Below are 8,854 nucleotides of genomic sequence, written 5' to 3' on the forward strand. Positions count from 1 at the left end.
TTGCCTCCATCCAGGATTGGCCGAGGCCAACATCTGTGACAGAGGTCCGAAGTTTCTTAGGCCTCGCAGGCTATTACCGGAAATTCGTAAAGGGATTTTTGTCTATCGTTAAGCCCTTGACGCGACTCATCAGCAAAGGAGTACCATTCATTTGGAGTGAAGAAGTGGAAGAAGCTTTTAAGAAGTCGAAGGAAGCACTGACGACGGCATTAATCTTAGCACTGCTAGAGCCAAATCAGCCTTATGCCGTGTACACAGATGCATCAAGAGTTGGCGTTGGATGTGTTTTGATGCAATGAGACAAGGTAATTGCCTATGCCTTAAGGCAATTACGGAAGCATGAAGAGAATTACCCCACACATGACCTAGAAATGGCAGCCGTGGTGTTTGCGCTAAGCATATGGAGATCATACCTATATGGAGAAGCGGTTCAGGTATTTACGGATCACCAAATTGTTAAATACTTGTTCACGCAACCAGACCTCATTTTACGCCAGCGAAGATGGATGGAGTTCATTGCCGATTACGACTTGAAGATCCAGTACCACCCAGGCAAAGAAAATGTAGTGGCAGATGCACTAAGCCGCCGAAATGTAGAGGTTGATGTCAAGAGAGACATAGAGTCTCTAGCCGACGAGCTGAAGAAGGTAAGGCTTTTAGCCTTAGAAGGAGAACCTAGTGAGCCGTTGGGTATACAAGCCGTTACTCATGCAAGTCTAGTTCAACAAATTCGAGAAGAGCAGCCCAAGGACGAGCACCTGAAGAAGATAGTTGAAGAATTGAGAAGTTTAGACGGACCGAACGCTAGTGGTTATCACATAGCAGATGACAGCAGTTTACTTCTTAATGGGAGAATCACCATACCCGACAGGATTGGACTGCGACAGGAGATCCTCAAAGTAGCCCACATTTCAGTATTGAGTATTCACCCAGGAAGCACCAAGATGTACAAAGATGTGCGCAGCCTGGATTGAAGCGATCAGTGGCAAATTGGGTAAACCAGTGTGGAGCACCGACTACCAGCAGGATTACTTTGTAACTTGCCCATACCAACATGGAAGTGGGAGTCTATCACGATGGATTTCATCACCGGACTACCAACAAGACCAGGAAGAATCAACGACGTAGTATGGGTAGTGGTCGATCGTTTAACAAAAGCTGCCCACTTAGTTTCGGTGAAGAATACAGATCAAGCGCCAATTTTAGCGGAGAAGTATATCGATGAGATCTTGAAGTTACATGGAGTGCCAGCCAACATCGTCTCTGACCGTGATCCAAAATTTGCATCAATATTTTGGCAGGATCTACAGAGGGCGCTAGGAACAGATGTTCATATGAGCACCTCATTCCACCCAGAGACCGATGGGCAGACCGAAAGAACCATCCGAATCATAGAAGATATGATTCGACTATGTGCATTGGAGTGGTCTACGGATTGGGAAGGAAATCTACCGTTCGAAGCAATGTACGAAAGACCTTGTCGAACGCCATTCTGTTGGACAGAAGTTGGAGAAAGGACGAGTTTGAACCACAAGCTGATCGATGAGATGACGAAGAAGATCAAGTTTATTCGAGAAAGTATGAAGAAGTCTCAAGACCGCCAAAAGAAGTACACAGATCGGAACAGGCGAGAAGTGGAGTTCGAAGTTGGAGATATGGTGTATTTGAAAGTTGCACCTCAGAAAGGGAAGGATCGGTTCGGTAAAGTTAGAAAGCTCGCAGTAAGGTTCATAGGACCATACCCGATTGAAAAGCGAGTATGTGAAGTAGCCCCGGCTATCTATGCCAGAAGTTATGCGACTGCAGAAAGTCTTCCATGTTTCACAACTAGGAAAGCATGTACCTGATCCTAACATGATTGTACCCGAGCCTATCGAGGAGTTGAAGACCAATCTCACATACCCAGAAGGACCATTTGGGATCTGAAGAACATGAGTATTCCTCAAATTCAAGTATTCTGCAACTCTTTATGGAAGAAGACGAAGCAGGGCCATCTGATCTTTATGGAATTCGGGACGAATTCTAATAGAGGGGTGGGGGGTAGAATGTAATGATCCTCACTACGGGGTAAAATTAAAAATAAATACCCCTGGCCAAAAGACCTGGAAAGGACGAGGAAAGGAGGCAAAGAAGAAAGGTAGACGAATTTTGAGTGTTTAGACACTACTTATACCCATTTTGTCCCGAAACAGGCTAAATTTGAGAAAACAGTGATTCTAAGCAGTAAACAGCTTTTTTACTGTTTCTAGGGTCAGAACGTGTGACAATTGATGTTCATATATTTTACCTTGTTTTCCCTTAGTTTATTCACAACTTTTGCATCTTTTGCTATCCATTTAGGCCATTATTGTGTAGCTTTAGGACTAATCATGCATTAGAGTGTAGTTGCATTGCATTTGCATCTTTTCATGCATAAACAGGTGATTTTGGAGCTTAAGGAGCATGGAAGCAATGCTGAGGAGAAGTGGAGCAATCCTGAGGAGAAAACAAGAGAGTTAAGGCTGTAGAATCAAGGTCCGGAGTCCAACTCGACCGCACCACTCGACCACCACTCGACCGTGTGCTGAGGAGGACTCGACCGAGTGGAGAATGCACGAGAGAAGCCAGCTCGACCAGCCACTCGACCGAGCACTGGTCGAGTTGACCGAGCCGTTGACTACTTTGACTTTTTGTATTTTTAGGGCTTCCACCTCACCCTCTATATAAAGCCCTTGTACCTGCAGCCACCAAGGAGGTCAGCTTTTTAGAGAGTCTAAAACCTAGTTTTTACCTTTTTTAGATATTATTCATTTTGCACTTTTATTTTATTTTTAGATCTTGTACTTGTTTGAGAGAGAAAGACTATATTCTTATATTTTCTTTGTTTCATAACTTTCAAAGTATTAAGATTTCGAGTTTTATTCCTTCATCAATATTGTAGATCTCTGTTTCATCTCTCTAATGGTGCAAGTTTCATTATTTTCTGGGTTTTTGACATATTTCACCATGTGTTCTTGTGAGTAGTTTGTTTAGGACCTTGAGGATGGGTTAGGCTGGGTTGATCTTGTGGTTTGTTTGATTTGGTCAAGCTTGATTGTTGTAGATCTCTTCTAGGCTAGATGATCTTAATGCTGATCCTATATCTGAGAGGGTAGGGTTTGATTTCAAGCATCTTAGCATCACACCAATGTCTAAGGAGCATAGATAAGGCTAGATCTAGAGCTTACCATTAGGCTTGCTAAGAGATTAGGAGTCTTGTTTGGTTTGAGATGTATTGCTTAATGCCTGCTTGTGTAGATTCTTTTCTTTGTGAGAACAAGTCTAGAATTGCATAGGTTTGATTGTTTCTTGCCATGAGAGTGGATTAAACATGTATTAGAATAGTATGTCTAGAGATCAGCTCAATGTTTGCTTGAGATTTGTTGACCAAGTTAGATAACCACAATGATTAGCTCAACCCATGAATCCCTCCTCAAGGCCTTCTTTGTTTATTGAAATCCTAGTCTAAATATCATTGCTTGTTTGTTGTTTGATTGGTTTTAGCTTTGCTTTGTTTTTCTTGTGTTACTCTGTTTTCACGTTTAAGTCTAGCTCGACCACCCACTCGACCTACACTCGGTCGAGTGCTGCTCGAGTTCATCCCCAGAACTTGTGTTTTTGATTTGTGATTGTCTTGTTTCATTCCTGTTTCATTTCCATTGCATTCACGTAGTTTCCTGTTCATTACTTGTCTTGCATTAGTCCATTAGCATAGTTTCTATCTTTGTTCTAGTTTCATTATAGCTTCAAGTTGTTTGTTCTGTTTGCATTTAGTATCCTGTTCTAGTTGTTTTTACTTTCTGCATTTCATATCTCATTTTAGGATTGTTAGTGACAAACAATCTTTACAATTGGCTTGACTTAGACTCATATGCACATCTTAATTGTTCACAATCACTCAGATAGGATTGACACCTCTTATACTGCAACTGCATAAGGGGAATTGAAACACCCTGACTTCTATTCATTCCATACATCATTCATTCATACACCACAAAGAAAGTCAGTTTCAATGCCCGAGAAAATGTTGACGGACCGAGAGATGGCCATGTACCATGTACCATGTGCCGTACCATGTACCGTACCATGTACAGTACCACGGACGTACCACGTACTGCAGGACAGAGTCGTCCGAGGCGTACCACAGACCCGAGACATACTGCAGAGTCGTCCGCGACACGAACCGTCGACTGTACCACGATGACGCTAGCCGAGTAGATAAGAGTCAAAGGATTAAGGAACTTATGTCTCCTTCATTGACCGATAAAAATTCATGCAAAAAGGAGTGTGAGACAAAGGAGAAGATGTGGTCATTATTTAACCAAGTAATGCATGTCTGCACCAAGCATTGTCTAGAAGGGAAGAAGTGGTGAAGAATTGGCCAAGTTTTAGCATTTCTCACCAAGCTTTCAAGGACACTTTCTCACCAAGTTTTCGAAAACTTTCTCACCAAGTTTTCGAAAACTTTCTCACCAAGTTTTGAAGCTCGCAATGCATTGGCTCATTCTGCCGCCCAAGCTCTCTATAAAAGGAAGCTCACTTCTCTTTATTTTCGCAAAAACAAGCTAAGTAAAGAAGAAGGAGAGAAAAGAGAGAAAAGAGAGAAAAGAGAGAAAAGAGAGAAAAGAGAGAGGGTTGAGAAGGAAGAAAACGTGAAGAAGAACAGTGTGAAGGAAGGAGAACAGCAAGACAAGACTATCGACTGCTGCCAAGACTGTTGCATCGAGAAGGAACTTGATTGCCACAAGGAAGATCCGAAGTGCTGCCAAGGGAGAGACGTCGCCGAGAGAATCCGTTCACTCCACCAAGAGTTCGCCAGTATTCTGTGAGTCCAGGCACATTTCACCGAACTAGATGGAGTCTAAAGACTTCCGTCTAGTAAACGGTTAGCATTGAGCATATAGTTGCATTTACTTGAATTTATCTTTGTGATTTTTCTTGGTTAAATGGATGTGCTGTTAGGTTACTCTCGTTGCTAGTTCAAAATGTTCTAGTAACAGAGAAGGTAACTTAATTGTGAGGTTACTTTTGATACTAGTTCGAAATGTTCTAGTATCGGAGGTAGTAACTTGGTTAAGATACTTGTAAAATTATGAGCTTAAAAACCATAAAAACTCAAGTATCAATCGGTTGAAGGCTAGCGTAGTAAGACTAGGGTATGGCTGTAACGCCCCCGAACTGCCGTATGGCCGGGCGGACCACGGACAGCACCGGGACGCTACTATGGGAACATTCACCAACGGTCCGGCCGAGTACAAGAACACATCAAGACCCTTTGGCCAGTCCATCAGTGAGGTTCCCGACCACACGGCCTACCCTTGTGGCTTTGCAACCTTACAGACATGTCGTGTGTTGAGCCGACTCGGACAAAGTCTATATCAGCACACTCGCCCGTTTAACATAAAACCGAATACTTTGATTTAATTAAGGAGTTCATTATAACCGATTTAAACAAAAGGTCATAAAGTTTTAAAACGCGGCCCATAGCCAAAGTTTGTTACAAAAGAAAAACATACTTGTATTTTACAATAGACACAAATACAAATCTATTCCGGCTTTCCTATCGTTCACCACGCCCTCTAGTTCCCTCTAGGGTTACCTGCAGCACAAAAGTTTATCGTAAGTAATCTAAGATTACTTAGTGAGCTCAGGGTTCCTGCAGAGAGTTAGTCCCCAACTCTAAACCCCAAAAACAACAACATGCACACAAGCATTCAACAATCACAACAACCAGAGATAGCATGCGGAAGATAATGAGCTAAACAAAAATAAGCTACCATGCGAGTCTCACTAACATGCATAGACGTGCAATATTTAATAACATGCAACGACATGCAATACAACAACAACAACACATAACTTGAATTAAAACATGCAATCTTTAAATAAGTTTAATTTTTAGGGCCCGATATGCTTTCTCTCCTCCATTCCTCTTAGAACAACCGCGTTACATCCACAAAGGCATGCAACCGGATTTCCTTTCAAATTACACCGTCGTGTAATAGCTTCGGCCAGGGTAGCGAACCCAGTAACCTCTGAGCTCTTCGTAATCAACCCTACAACACACGATCATGGGTTTCATGTCGCGGTTGCATGTGATACGGTAGGAAGGATAGCCATACCCAATCTTACATGCTTAGCCGATATTTCACGCGGACATGCATTAAGACTTTACCAATTTTGATACTTGAAATTTACATGCATGGGTTTTAAACCCATGACTTCACAAGTATCATAACATATTACCACCCCTTGTTACTAGAACATTTCAGACTAGTAACTGGTGTAACCTCACACGCATGCACTTAAAACAAGAAAATCACAAAGAAATTTCAAGTAATAAATGCAACTAAAAATAACCATGCAATCCGTGTACTAGATGGAGGTTTTTATCCCTCATCTAAACCGGTTAATGCATGTGCCTGAACTCACTGTATAACCGGCGATGATCGGCCTTGGTTGATGAGCTTCTCCCACGGCATACTCGGAACTTACACTTGAATGAAAACGATTGTCCTTATCGTTTCAACACTTGGTCGATAGTCTTGTCTTGCACTCTCTTCTCCTTTCTTCAACAACTCGCCACTTCTTCTTCTTTCTCTCAAGAAAATTCTCTCTCAATTTTCACCTTACCCCTTTTCTTCTTGTGCGAAAATGAGAGAGATGAGAGCTTATTTATAGAGAGTGTGGGCGGTGGAGATAGCCAATGCATGTTGCATGCTTTCTCTTCATTAGTGGCTATTAGTGCATGCTTAAACACATGGAGGATTTCGAGCAAGACAGCTTGAATCCCACTTAAGCTTCTCTTGATTTCTTTATTCTCCCACTAAGCTCCACTAACTTCATTGAATTATTTAATCTCCCCACTAACTCTTCCAAGATTAAAATAATTTTCCACTTAAATTCTATTATCTCCCTTTGATTAAAATATTCTTAGTGGAGATTCCACTTTGATTATTTTAATCACTCCACTTAGAAAATTCTTCAACACTTAGAGAATTTTTCCTCCACTTCTTAAACCATGTCCGATCGCTTGCTAAACCGTTCGTTGTTCGTCCGCTGCGTCCGTCGGTACACGTACGTCCGGTACGGTACATGGTACCATCGGCCATCTCTTGGTCCGTCTAGAATTTCTCGGATATTCCTTCTGTAATTCCATTATCCTCCTCCTTTACTTCCCGTTCGTTTCCTTCGCACGTTCTTGGCCCTGGGATTTTTGTTCTGAAATTTTACCTCTTGGCGAAGGTCATTACATTCTCCCCCCCCCTTAATAGAATTTGTCCCGAATTCCATAGGGTTCTGATGGCTCTGCTTCCTCCTCTCCAATGAAAAACTGAGGGTACTTGGCGCGAATTCTATCCTCATCCTCCCAAATAATAACCTTGTGGTTCTGCCTTCCCCAAAATACTTGGATCTGCGGAATACTTTTGTTCTTCAGCTTTCGTGTTCTCCTTTGTCCTATCCCAAGAGGTCCTTCGAGATATGTGAGGTTTGACTCCAACTCCTCGATCGGCTCGGGCACAATCATGTTAGGGTCTGGTACGTGCTTCCGTAGTTGCAAAACATGGAAGACTTTATGCAGTCGCATAACCTCGGGCATGGCTAGCTTGTAAGCTACCTCTCCAACCCGTTGCTCAATCCGATATGGCCCTATAAACCTTACTGCAAGCTTTCCCTCTTTGCCAAAGCGATCCTTTCCCTTCTGTGGTGCTACCTTCAAGTATACTATATCTCCAACTTTAAATTCCACTTCCCGCCTTTTGCGATCTGCGTACTTCTTCTGGCGATCCTGGGCCTTCTTCATACACTCCTGGATAAACTTGACCTTCTCCGTGGTCTCATCAATCACTTTGTGATTGAAACTCGTTCTTTCCCCGACTTCAGTCCAACACAAAGGTGTTCGACAAGGTCTCCCGTACATTGCTTCGAATGGCGACATGCCAATACTGGAGTGATAACTATTATTGTTCGCGAACTCAACTAATGGCAGATTCCCTTCCCAATCTGTAGACCATTCCAATGCACATAGCCGGATCATGTCCTCTATGGTTCGGATAGTCCTCTCCGTCTGTCCGTCTGTCTCTGGGTGAAATGAGGTGCTCATGTGAACATCAGTTCCCAAAGCTTTCTGCAAATCCTGCCAAAACATTGACGCAAACTTTGGATCTCTGTCGGAGACAATGTTTGCTGGCACTCCATGTAACCTCAAAATCTCATCGATATACTTCTCTGCCAATATTGGTGCTTGATCTGTACTCTTCACTGAAATCAAATGGGCGACTTTGGTTAAACGGTCAACCACTACCCAAACTGCATCATTAACTCTTCCCTTCCTTGTCGGTAGTCCAGTAATGAAATCCATTGAAATGGAATCCCATTTCCACGTCAGTATGGGTAAGTTGCAAAGCAATCCTCCCGGCACTTGATGCTCTACCTTAATTCTCTGGCATGAGTCACATTGGCTCACCCACTTTGCTACTGCTCTCTTCAGTCCAGGCCAGTGATAGTATCTTCGAACGTCCTTGTACATCTTGGTGCTCCCTGGATGGATACTCAATGCTGAACTATGAGCTGCCCTCAATATCTCTTCTCGCAAACCACTTCGATCAGGTACCGTTATTCTCCCGTTAAGGAGCAATGTACTATCATCTGCTAGGTGATACCCACTAGCGTTTGGTCCTTCTGAACTCCTTAACTCCTCAATGATCTTCTTCAAATTTTCGTCCTTGGGTTGCTCTTCCCGAATTCGATATAGTATGCTCACTTGAGTTACGGCTAGTAAACCCAACGGCTCACTAGACTCTCCTTCCAAGGCTAACAGCATTACCTTCTTCAG

This window comes from Camelina sativa, chromosome 19 (assembly GCF_030686135.1).
Source record: "Camelina sativa cultivar CO46 ecotype springtype chromosome 19, ASM3068613v1".
NCBI classification, from domain to species: domain Eukaryota; kingdom Viridiplantae; phylum Streptophyta; class Magnoliopsida; order Brassicales; family Brassicaceae; genus Camelina; species Camelina sativa.